General features: G+C 53.7%; 1 protein-coding gene across 9 annotated transcripts in view; it reads right to left on the reverse strand.

Moving 5' to 3' along the window:
- Positions 1-11,256, reverse strand: part of EPN2 (epsin 2) — a 52,698-nt gene extending 41,442 nt beyond the window's left edge. For 8 of the 9 annotated variants that reach the window (XM_005220326.5, XM_024979748.2, XM_005220325.5 and 5 more), the window contains exon 1: positions 11,099-11,228. The gene's annotated coding sequence lies outside the window, so the exon portion shown is untranslated. Of the gene's footprint in view, positions 1-11,098 lie in introns of all 9 variants that reach the window. The other variant, NM_001206317.2, reaches the window with a different exon arrangement.
- Positions 11,257-11,504: the final 248 nt, after the last annotated feature.

The following is an 11,504-nucleotide window of genomic DNA, read 5'->3' on the forward strand; positions in this document are numbered from 1 at the left end:
CTGCTAATGCTAACTAAGGGCCCTCCAAAATGCCTGTCCCAAATTCAGCCATCAGCTGGAGTCCCGGCAATGTCTGCAAATACGGGGATCAGTCACCCAAGTGCCTCTTCCAGAGCCCCAGCACACCAGACGGAGCTCACCTCTGGGCTAGGGTCCAGGAACAGGACGCTACCAGAGCCTCCCTCCCGAGAGGCAGGAGGAGCTGATGCTGCAACTAACTGCCAGCTCACCTGTCCCTGCTCCCTCTTCCAGAACTAGGTGTGCAGGGGAGGCAAGGCAGGTATCTCCCTCTACCCACCCCTGTCGCATTCCCAGAGTCTAGGGGAGCACGTAGCACACAGCAGGTGTTCAACAAAACACTTCTGTGTGGTCCTGACTCAATGGGCACTGCTCTAACGGTGTACTAGAAAGACTTGCTTCTCACAGACACCAATGCAAGATGTAAGATGGAAGGTACCAGGATGGAAAGAAGGGACAGGAGACAAGGAGTTATGGTTAAAAAAAAAAAAAAAAAAAAAAGCACCACCACCAAGAAGAGCACCAGAAAGGCTCTGGAGCATGGAGCCTGGGTCAGCAGGGAGGCATGGAGAGGACAGAGATCTGGAGGTGGGGGAGGGGGGTCTCATAGGGACACAGAAGACGGAGGCAGGAAGCTCCACCATCCTGAGCAGGCACCTGCCACCACAGGACTCCGTGGAAGGCTGTGAGTCCCCAGAGCAGGGCCCAGGCCACAAAGGGAGGTGAGTGGACACCACGGGAGGGGTGGGGGCTGTGAGGAGCTGGAGCACGCAACCTCACCCAGAGATGGCGCCGACCCTGGCGCTGACCCAGGGTTGCCAGGCAACGGGGCAGGCCCCGGCTGCCAAGTGTTCTGATTTGTCAATGAAGCCGCAAGTCTGGATTGCTATGTAAGATCTCCTGATTTTCATGTTGGCATCTGGGGTAGACCGAATAATGGCCTCCCAAAGATGCCCTTATCCTAATCCTGGATGGATGGCAAAGGGGAATTACAGCAGCAGATGCGATTAAGGTCTCTAATCAGATGACCTTAAAATAGGGAAGAGGACCCTGGATTATCCAGGGGGCTCCATGTAACCACAAAGGACCTTAAAGTACTAGTGGGGGCAGGCAAGCCGTATCAGAGGGCACAGTGGGAGAGGGACGGGACTATAGCTGCTGGCTCTGAAGAGGAGGGACCTCGAGGCAAGGCGCTGGAGAAGGCAGGGGACAGAGCTCCTCAGAGCCTCCAGAAGAGCCAGCCCTGCCTACACCCAAAGAGCCACATGGACTAGACTTGCAGAACCCTGTTGCTTTAAGCCATGCGTGGGTGGTAATTTGTTACAGCAGCCATAGGAAACCAATACAGCAACCAAGTTCAATCTTGAAAACGAGGCACCAACAACCCAAACGAAAAGTACCGGCGGGCTGGATGGGACCCACAGACCACTTCTGCCTGGTGCACGTGGGGGGTGCCCAGGTCCAAGTCTGGCACACGGCAGCTGCTCACACATGCCCTGAGCTAAGGGCTCGACCCCTCGCCCCGACAATGTCGTCACACAGGGCTCCATGGGTTCTAGAGAACATAGCCGCTTGGCTGTCAGGAGTCCTCTCCCCAGGGACCTGCTCACTAGGCAGGAGCACTGCCCCGCCCCGCCTGGACCCAAGGAACCAGCTTCGCAGAGAGGAGGGGCAGCCGAGAGCCCCCTCCAGCCCCACCTTCTGCGACAAAAGAAAGGAGTGTGGGCATTCCAGGTTCCCAGGGAAGCCTCCAGCACCCGCTCCCAGTCACCCCAGGGTATGCCCACACACCACAGCAGTGACATCACTTCAGTCTGTCTCAAACAGCAGAGGACCTCTTCTCACAGGAGCTCTTTCCAGCTCCCCACGCTCAGAGGGACCAGAGCTGCTCAGATCAGAGGTCAGGGGGAGCACCGGGTGCCCCCTGCCACCAAAGCCATATGAGAACCAGGGTGGACTCCAGGCTGATGGGGGCCTCCGCGCACGCCCCGGCCTGCCTCCTCCACACCCTCCCGGCTCAGGGAGCCTGACATCTCACCCACGGCTCCTCGTGGCCTGTTCCTGCTGCTTGGGGTCCTCTGCCCCTCAGAACTCCCACTTTTCCTTCAAGATTCTGCTTACGTACCATCTCCTCTCTGACACCCAAGTTCGTTCTCAGCATCTGCCCACACTTTCTAACGTCTCTCTCTCGGAGTTGACACTACCTGTCCCACGTCAGGAGCCGCGCTCTCCGCAGATCATCAGCTGCTTAAAGGCAGGAATTTACATCCTTTGTTTTTAAACTAGAATATTTACAACACTGATTCACAACACAGTGTTAATTTCAGATACACAGCACAGTGACTCAGTAGTGTGTGTGTATACTTTTGAAGATTATTCTCCCTTATAGGTTACTACAAAATACTGAGTATTGTTCCCTGTTCTATACAGTAGGTCCTTGTTGGCTATCTATTTTATGTATGTGTGTGTGTGTGTACATATATATATATATATATATTTGTGTGTGTGTGCATGATCAGTTGTGTCTAATTCTTTGCAACCCCACGGACTGTACTGTAGCCTGCCAGGTTCCTCTGTCCATAGAATTTTCCAAGCGAGAATACTGGAGCAGGTTGCCATTTCCTACTCCAGGGGATCTTCCAGACCCAAGGATTAAACCCACGTCTCTTGCATCTCCTGCATTGATGGCATATTCTTTACCACTGTGCCACCTGGGAAGCCCTATTTTATATATAGTGGTGTGTATATATTAATCACAACCTCCTAATCTTTCCCTCCTAGGAACTTACATCTTATCATGTATGTATTCCTAACCTACAGTGTATAACACGTGTGTTCAGTAAACATTAAAAACTGAATAAACTGGACTGAAAACTTTTTTCTGGAAATACCATAAATGATGATATTGTGGTATGTGTTAAATACACCAGGTAAAACCTTATTTCTGACCTTTAATCAATAAAGTGCATCTACCTAAATAAGGAGTTCTAAATTACAGCTGCTGCTGCTGCTGCTAAGTCGCTTCAGTCGTGTCCAACTTTGTGCGACCCCACAGATGGCAGCCCACTGGCTCCCCCATCCCTGGGATTCTCCAGGCTACTATAATTACTTTTCAGAAGTGTAGTTCTACATTTTACAAGCAGTGTCTGCTGTGGTCATCACAGTTAGGGATGCAGGAAGGAACCTGGCTTCCAGGCTGGCCCGGCGGTGTCAGTTGCACTGACGTGGCTGAGAGCCAGGCTGAAGGAGGTCACCAAACAGCTGGGCCAGAGTCTCTTCTGCTGCACTAGAGTCTCTTCTCCTGCTCTCACCTTGCTGACTCCGCTAACCCAGCCCGCTTTCCCCGGGGTGACTGAAAGGCAAACCTCTGCAGCCAGGTGGTCACCCAACCGTCCTCCTCTGGCACAACTCCCCTAACCTGCCCCCTCCCCTCTCTCCCTCCCAAACCATCCACAGCAGCTGACAGGAGCTCAGGGTCCCAGCACCCCACACCTCGTGACTGCAAAGGCTTCCAGCTCCCTCTGGCTCCAGCCTCGCAGCCCACACACACAATCAGAGTGCTCTAAAGCACTTCTGAAAACATGACTGGCTCCCTCACCACGGTCTGGGGTGCAGCCCCATTACAGGCATTCTGAAAAGCTTTCAGGCCACGTGACCTGCAGGTGCAGCCAACAATACGAACTGCAGGCTCCAAGGGCATTGACAGCCACCTTCCTAGGCAGCAAGAAGGCCCCAAGGAGCCCCCTCCACAGAGCAGGACTCCGGCCTCTTCATCCTGACACACACCCTGGGGCTGGCTCTGGAACTAGGACCCATCCAGTCTGGTGAAGGCAGCCTGGCCAGGCCCTCACCCACAGGAACTAAGCCACACTGCAGGCCCTGCCAGAGGGCGCCCCCAACACTGGAACCCCAAGGCCACAGCCCCACTGGAGCTAGTGGCCACCCAGTGCTCCCTGCTCTCAGGAGGCATCTGCCCGGCAGGGCTGCTTCCATAGCCTCCTCCACACACACGCCACACCCCCGCCAGGCACCTGCCCCCCTTCTGCCTTCTGGCTCCCTGTCCAGCCACGTCCAGCTGTGATCCTGTCCTCTCCCTGACTCTTCCAGACTTTTCTCCACTCTTCATTTCCTGACCAAGAATCAAAATCACAACTCAACAAACCAGCTTCTGCCTCACTAACAGTTTTCTTTAGTGGTGGCGGAGCCATGGCTTCTCACAAACACCCAGCTCTGACCTCAGAGACCCTGTGCGGCACTCCGGCAGGCTGCCCTCAGATATTGGCCCTATGGTCATGGAACCGCCCTGACTTGACACCCATATTTCTGCCTCAACCGACTGCCTCTCAGAAAGTGGCCTAAAAGCTATTTCTCTGATCATTAATTTCCCAGTATACCCCATGGCAGCTCTGGGTATCAAACAGGCACTCAGGGAGGACATACTTTCAAGTAAAAATGTGAACTTTTCAGCCCATCATCATTCCTTGATTGCCACAACCTTGGGGTAGGCAGACATAGAGAAGGGGACAGACTCTAGCTAGCAACCTTTAGCTCTCAGGATGTATTCACCCCAGAGTCTTAGAGAGTTTACAAAACAACCAACTGGAGTCCAAACCTCCAGGGCCTCCCAAGAGCACAGGGCAGGTACTGACACATAGCTGTTTATCACCCCTTGGCTTGGGAGCTTCGGGCAGTTTTCAAACCTTGGGAAAGTGATCACACCCCAGCCTCCTCACCCATGGGAAGTAGGACCAGAAAAATGACCCATGTGCTAGAAGGCATATGTGAACTGCCTACTGAGGAAGGTGAAGCATCATATTTTTATTTATATGCAACATTTTAAAACTACCAAGTTTTTCGGTATGCATTACCAGACCATTTTTTAGTCCTAAACTCCCATGTGCTATGTTTACAGAACAAATGTGCAGTTTCAGGATCACAGAGTCAAAAAAAAAAAAGCCCCTTCTCTCCAAGGGCAATTTGGGCGATTACTTTAGCACAGCTTTATGAGCACAAAACCAATTACCAGCCACACAGACTTCCTCCCACCGCTCCAGCCAGGCTCCCCCCAGGTTCCTGCTCTACACACCCAGGCAGCTCTGGGTCTCAGAATTGACTTCTGCACCTCTTGGCAGTGAGGGGAGGATTCAGGTCCTGCCAGCAGCGGGTGGGTGCCCATGAGCATGCCCAACCCCTCCAAGCCCCAGCTCTGCTCCCCTGTGAAGCGCCTGCCCCCGGGCTGCTGTGAGGCACGCTGAGGCAGTGGGCACACCTGCGACGGCTGCAGGGCAAGGCCACTGAGACACTGTGGTTTTCAATCTGACACGGTGGCAGCAGTCTTCAGCTGGGCAATGACTGGCTGTGTGGCCTGAGGTCAGCTGCTGAGCCCCTCTGAGACTTAGTTTCTGCACAGGCGAAAGGAGAAGTAGTGACGGGTCTTGGAGGATCCCTGCGCCCTGTGGAGGGACTCCTGAAGGAGTCACACGGGGCCAGGCACAAAGGAGACACTCAAAGATCGGCAGGGCTCACACACACCCACGTGTCTGGTTTTGACGGACAAGCTGATCATTACTACTGGAGACAAAAAAATTTTCCTTCCCAACTGTAAACACCAAAGACTATGAAATCACTCTGAACTGCTGGAGGGAGGAGCAACTTCCATTAACACCAGAGGCCACCCCCAACAGCCCGGTGGGAGTTTGCTCCTGTCCAATGCCACGCCCCCTGCCCTTTCTCAGCTGCATTTCTCAAGAGCCTTGACAGCGAACATCTTGCTTGACGTGTGGGAATGAAGAACCAGCTTTTCAAACAGGATTCTGGACTTAAACTGCCTCTTCGAACAGCACTGACGTTTACGTTCCCTTCGTTTACGGACAACATCCTGACTAACCCACAGAGTCATCGTGCTGTGACCACAGGTCATATTATAATCACGTAAGAACAAATGAAAACATCACTTTGAGAAACCAAATTCCCTTCCCAAGCGTCATGCCACCATCTCACTCAGAGCACTTGGGAGGCAGCAAGGACCTGCTGCTGGTGACTCTCCGGCACAGCCAGCCAGGGCAGACTCCTCACTGGCCTTCCCGTCTGTCCTGTGGGCCTGCATTTCCAATCTGGCCCCAGAACAAGCAGCATCAGAGAACACCTAGTAACTGGCTGAAAAAGCCCATTTTCAGGCCTCACTCCAAATCTACTGGGTCAGAAACTCTGGGGGCAGGACCCGCCCCGCCCTCTGAGCGATGCTAATATGCACCAGTGGCTGAGGAAGACCACTCTTCTATCTGCAGTGGTTATTACTGGCCTCTTCAGAGACAAGGAAAGCAAAGCTCAGTGATTAAAGTGCCCAAATCCATCCAGCCAGGAGGCCAATCTGTACCCACACCTGATTCCAAAGCTGTCGCATGGCCTCTGTAGCCAAACTGCCTGTGCCATTTGGTGTCCTCAGCTACGGAGCCCTGTTCTGTGAAGCTTACTCTTCCTTAAGAAGGGGGAGTGACAGGAAGGATGAAGCCTGCACTCAGAAGTGATGAATTATAGATGCTTTTAAACCCATATCATGCTTGAGCCTGAATGGGCAGTCACCACTCAAGCCGAGCCTGATTCTCCTGACCCCATTCACGATCCATGTGCCAGGAAGCGGACGGGGTCCGTTCCCTGACAGCCTCTGTGCACAGTTCCAACCACCACTTCAACCAGGTAAGGGACACGGCTGCCTGCTCTGTCTCCAGAGGGCTGGCACGCTCCACCCAGATCAGGGCCCACAGGAAGGCACAACGCAGCCCCAGCACCTGGGTGCGCCGGGCTGAGTCACCAGAAGGAATCCCATGCACGCAGGGGATTGTCACAGTGCTGAGGATCTGCTCAAAAGAGCCAGGCCATTCTCTAAATCCAAAGCCAAAATTCAGCCTCTATCAGTTCAAACAGTCCATTCAAACCTCAATTTCTTCACAGACACTAAAGTCAGAAAAAGACACACATCTCCTTGCTCACAATTCCCAGCCCTCTAAATAAATGTGGTGGTTTTCAGGTTACAAGTGTGTCCTATAACAGAAATGAGCACTCATCATGTGGGGTGTTCTGCAGGGGCTGGTGGAGTAGGAAGCACCCAGCTTTAGGAACCACACAGGCCTGGGTTTGACTCCTGGCTGGGTTAGCTCCTCAAAGGTTACTTAATCTCTCTGGGCCTGTTTTTCTACTCGCGATAGGGTGGCAACCCCTGTGTTGTATGTGGATGTGAAGACAGAGGGGAATTATGTTCAACAAGAGTCTGCTGGAACAACTTTGCATTTCAAGCCATCAAGAATCTAGAAGGTAGGTGCGGTCAAACAAGCCAGTGGATAGAGGCTACTCAATACACCCTCTCAGCTGCATGGACACTTACTTCACTGTGTTTGCTTTTCAAGCGTCTATTTTTAGACACCTTGAACAAACTTAATTAAGACCAAAGAAAATTCCATTAAGGAACTTATCAGAAAGCTTGTCAATTTTCAAAAACTCAACAGATGGAGACAAACAGACATTTCACAATGCATCTGGCAAAGCCAAACGTACTCTCCCACCTCAGCAATCCTGATAATCAGGTCACCCCGTGGTATTCAGTCCTCCACCAACTCACAGCTGGGTTTAGAACAAGTCTCTTCACCCCAGGACTCAGTTTCTCAGATGATATTAAGGCATCAGAACATCTGGGGAGTCAACACACCTGTCTAAATTCAGCCCCATCACCTACTGGCTGCATGACCTTGAGCACAAGACTTACGCTCTTGGGCCTCAGTTTCCTCACCTGTAGAAGGGGGATAACACCCACTTGACTGGCACAGGACTACTGGACCAACAGCAGCAGTTCTGGCAAGAGCAAGACAGAACCATGGATCCTGCAGTGGGGATGGATAAGCTTGTTCCCTGCTGCCCACCGCCCAGGACTCCTTATTCACATTTCATGCTACACTGAACGAAAATCTTTGTTCTTTTTTTAAATATATTATTTGGCTGCATCGGGTCTCAGTTGTGGCTCATGGGCTAAGTTGCTCTGCAGCACGTGGGACCTTAGTTCACCGACCAGGGATCAACCCCACATCCTCTGCCTTGCAAAGCGGGTTCTCAACCACAACAGCACCAGGGAAATCCCGGAAGGCCTGTTTAAGTAGAACGCTTGAACTGAGAGCCCAGCAAACAAAAGCAGGGTAGGACTAGATAATTCCTCACATCCTCCCCAACCTCAATCTCCCAAATCCAAGCCCTTTGATTTCTCCAAGGCTCAGAGTCAATAGATCCTCAGCCATGAAACAACAGATTCTCAATCTCCCAAATCCAAGCCCTTTGATTTCTCCAAGGCTCAGGGTCAACAGATCCTCAGCCATGAAACAACAGCCACAGTTCTCCACACCCACCAATTCACCAGGAAGGTTCTGGGGAAGGGGGAGAACAGCTGCCAGAGAGCTTTGAAAACTTAAAAGGCGCTTCCCTAGAAAGTGAAAACAGCAGCCCTGTGCGTAAAAATCCTTCAGCACTTCAGGCCACAAAGAAGTAAATGCTGCTACTCTTCCTAATAAAACTGAAACAATTATTATTATTATTATAAATGCCCACTCCTTAGGTTCGGGAAAAGTCAAGCCATTGAAATAAATCAGAGACTTCCCTAGTGGTCCAGTTGCTAAGACTCCACACTCCCAATGCAGGGGGCCTGGGTTCCATCCCTGGTCAGGGAACTAGATCCCGCATGCCATAACTAACACCTGGTGTAGCCAAATAAATATTTAAAAAAAATAAAATAAATCAGCGACACAAGCAATTCTCAACTACTTTTGCAGGGCTCTTATCAGAATCCAAACACTCAGGAAACCCATGTCTTGTCATGGAAGACAGTTACACAGAGAGTCACCTGCATTTCTAGAGAGGATTTCCATAGAGGATGGGGCAGTTTTCAAGACTGTACACACCATGCTAGCTTTCATCACGCGAGTCTTACATTTCTTCACACCCCAGGCACATGCTTGGAGTCACACACCCTGCTGGAAGAGAGGTCTCCCCAGAGCACCCCATCCACCAGGCACAGGGAGGCAAGAAGCCTGTGTAAACCGAGATCAGTACACCCCACAGCACAACCCAAACACGCTCCTGGCCGGGGGGCTGGTGGGATGCAGTCCTGGATCGTGCCTCACTCTAATCAGCACTTTACCAAACTCTTCAACAGCCAGTAACTCCTCCAGGACAGTGGAGGACAGCCTGGCCTGCTGTAGTCCATGGGGTCGAAAAACGTAGGACACGACTTAGCAACTGAACAACAACTCATCCAGTGGGCTTCCCTGGTGGCTCAGTGTTAAAGAATCTGCCTGCCAGTGCAGGAGACCCAGGTTCAATACCTGGGTCGGGAAAATCCCCTGGAGAAGGAAATGGCAACCCACTCCAGTATTCTTGCCTGGAAAACTCCATGGACAGAGGAGCAAAGGGGTCCATGGGGTCACAAAGGGCTGGAAACAAGTGAGCAACTGAGCATGCATGCAACTCATCCAGTGCTTCCAAAAGAAGAACTCAGCAAGACTGGTAAGGATGACTGACGCAATATTAAAACTAAAGAAGCAAAAGAGCTTTCAAAATGTAAAAATACAGTACAGATTTTTTTTTAATTCAGATAAATAAGAAATGAGATCTTGGCAGACTCTGACACAATCACCTGTCCAGCAAACACAATTGCTGGAATGAGCACCACTCAGGAACAACCTGTAGGCCCTTTGGATGTTAATGTAAATACAGATGAAAACTTAATTATCAGTGCAAATTCAATCCCTGCTGAGCAGGATTCAGCATACGATCTGTTAGCACCTAACATCCGTAGATAGAGCTACAAGATGCACAAGTTTTCTGCCAAATCTTCATTATCTTACATAATTGGAAGAGGACAAAGACAATTAAAAATTAAAATTCACCTTTTTCAATCATTTTAAGCTCCTCCTGGAGGTGGAAAGGAACAACTACTTCTCACCTTTTTCTGTTCAAGTTCTTAGTGAATGTTAAAAAGAGAAGAGGGATAACCCTGAACATCTCTCTAAAAAAAAAATTCTAAAATATCCCAGAGAGCCCAAGCTTCTAGTTCCGGCACCGACGCTGCATCACCGCATGACCCAGTGCCTCTCCCTGGGCCTCAGTTTCCCCATCTGAACCCTCAAGGTGGATAAACCCATCCTCTTTCCAGCACAGGCTCCGACGCGTCCCCAGGGCAGCTAAAGGGCGAAGGGCCCCAGACGGAGCCCATGGGCGGCGAAATGGGTTTCCACAGGCCCCTGCCGGGATTTCTGGGGACAGCGAGCTGTCCTCCCCTCTCCCCGCGGCAAAGCCACCGGGCCAACTCCAGGTTGCAAACAAAAACCTGTTGGCACGGACTCCTCTCGGAAGGGCTGGCCTCTCCCAAGGCGCTAGGCTCCCGGGAGCCGCCCCACGGGGAGAGAGACGAAGGGTCCTCTGGAAGAGGCGGCTCCACGCACCCCTTCACCCACCTCGACCAGCCCGGCAGGACCGCGGGGCGGGGTCTCTCCATCCCACGCGGAACAAAAGGCAGCTGGAGCCTGGCTCCGCCGCCCCCGTCCCCGCTGTGCCGTGGGGTAGGAAGGGCGAGCCGGGTCCCTGCGGAGGGGAGGGGGCCCGCGGCAGCCCAAAGGGGGGCGGCCGGCACCTGGACGAGGGCGGGGGCGCCCCGCCCGGGGAGGAGGGGCAGGGTGGGTCCAGCGGAAAGGTGGACGGCGAGGCCTGGACGGGCTCCCGGAGCTGCGGAGGGCGCGGGAAGCCCGGGGCTCCGAGGATACCAAAGGAAGAGCTCCCTGAGGGAAAGGCGGTGGGGCGCGGTGGTGGGGGGGGGTCCCTGCAGAGGAATGAGGACCCAGACGGGGAGGGGCCGTGCTCCAGCCCGTGGGGCGGGGCCTGTTGGGTAAGAGGGGATCCGGCCTGAGGTACAGACCCGACTGAGACTGAGGGGTGTATACTCCGGGAGGTGGTGGGGGAGCTGCGCTCTTGGGGCGCTCTGGGGAGGGGCAGGGTCCGCGCCCTCGGTCCGCTCCGGCCCCCGAGCCCCGAGGCCCCGGCTCACCTGCGCTCCTCCGGGCCGACCCGGGTGCGCGGCTGCGGCCTCCAGTAGAGCTGAGGAGGCGGGAGCGACTGGAGCCCGAAGAGTCACAGCCGCTTCCAGCTCGGTTTGACACCCACACACCAGCCAACATGGCGGCCGGGAGGGGGCGCGCCGGCTGCGTGCGCGCGCCCGCCGGCCCCTCCCCTCTGCCCGGCCCAGGTCCCGAAAGGCCCCGCCCCCTGCCGTCTGGCCCCGCCCCGTGCCCCGAGGGCCCGCCCTTCCGCACGGCCCAAGTCCCGCACGGCCCCGCCCCCTACCTTCTGGCCCCGCCCCGCGCCCGCGGGCCAGGGTCCCAGCCAACCCAGGCTTCACTTTCTCTGACCCCGCGACCTCCCTCGGATACCCACGACCCCACGCAGACTACCCA

This window comes from Bos taurus, chromosome 19 (genome assembly GCF_002263795.3).
Source record: "Bos taurus isolate L1 Dominette 01449 registration number 42190680 breed Hereford chromosome 19, ARS-UCD2.0, whole genome shotgun sequence".
NCBI lineage: Eukaryota > Metazoa > Chordata > Mammalia > Artiodactyla > Bovidae > Bos > Bos taurus.